At 40.6% G+C, this 1,249-nt stretch overlaps 1 pseudogene across 1 annotated transcript; it reads right to left on the bottom strand.

Annotated features, from left to right (window-relative positions):
• Positions 1 to 227: 227 nt before the first annotated feature.
• LOC117663128 (cyclin-dependent kinases regulatory subunit 2 pseudogene) lies at positions 228 to 716 on the bottom strand (annotated as a pseudogene). Its single transcript, XR_015731929.1, has one exon. The product of XR_015731929.1 is annotated as a cyclin-dependent kinases regulatory subunit 2 pseudogene (transcript).
• Positions 717 to 1,249: the final 533 nt, after the last annotated feature.

Genomic DNA, 1,249 nt, shown 5'->3' with positions numbered 1-1,249 from the left:
CACTAAACAAACTGTTGTAAGTTGAGGAGTACCTGTAATTGGTATTGCTCTGGATTGGTCAGTCTTCAATATGACTAATATACAGTTACGTGTATATTGTATAATGTACAACGTATAGCTATAACTAATAACTAATAACTGTAACTGTAATACTTTATATATTGTGCATTTGGTGTTCAACTATTAGGGGAGGGGAAGTTAAACAGGGGAAATATGATGGATTTGGATTTTTTTTTTTTACATGTAAGTTGTAAACTTTATTGAACAAAATTGACAAGAGCAAATAGGCACTTGTTAACAATGAGAGTTCAAGATCATAGCAGCCAACTTAACTTTGCATTTTACTGAGTTCTGTTGCTGTGAATAATACAGCTCATGCACAGGTAATGACTTATTTGTACATTTTTCTCAAGTATTCACTGAATATTACCAACATATATACATTTGTACATAAAATTTCAGAAATTTAGAGAAGTTATTTTTGTTGGCCTTTTGGAAGTGGTCTTCTAAAAAGAAGGATATGTGGTTCTGGTTCATGAATCATATAGTGGACCCAGCCAAGACTCTGTTGAACACCAAGCCTTCACCATTCTTCTTCAGTCATTAGATGTGTTTTTGGTACTTGCTTTGAGAGCTCTCTTGGCAGCATCACATGCCGGTATTCATAGTTCTCGTCGAAGTATTTATCCGAATAATAGATCGGCTTATGAGCCATTATGTGACACCTCTCCTGTGTGAGCTGCATTGGCTTCCAGTGGTCTTCTGGGTGCGCTTCAAGGTGTTGGTTACCACCTTTAAAGTACTCCATGGCATAGGACCTGGGTATTTGCGGGACCGCCTTCTGCCGCTGATAGCGTCCCACTGACCAGTATGCTCCCACAGAGAGGGACTCCTCAGGGTGCCGTCAGCCAGGCAATGTCGGCTGACGACCCCCAGGGGGAGGGCCTTCACTATGGCAGCTCCTGCCCTCTGGAACGATTTGCTCCCGGAGATACGAAGGATATCGAATCTCCGGGCCTTTCGCTGTGCCCTAAAAACTTTTCTTTTCCATCAAGCAGGGCTGGCATGAACCCCCCCCCCCTTTTTTTTTTTTTAGTTTTTAAATTGTCAATGGGTTTTAGTTTGAATGTTTTAAATTTTGGGCCAAAGTCATGTAATTCTTTTAAAAATTTTAAATTTTGTATTGGTATGTGTTTTAGTTCTGGCTGTGCACCGCCCGGAGTCCACTAGGAGAAGGGCAGTATACAAA

This window comes from Pantherophis guttatus, chromosome 2 (genome assembly GCF_059756535.1).
Source record: "Pantherophis guttatus breed Tessera chromosome 2, ASM5975653v1, whole genome shotgun sequence".
Lineage (NCBI taxonomy): Eukaryota > Metazoa > Chordata > Lepidosauria > Squamata > Colubridae > Pantherophis > Pantherophis guttatus.
This window is presented reverse-complemented; position numbering and strand designations above follow the sequence as displayed.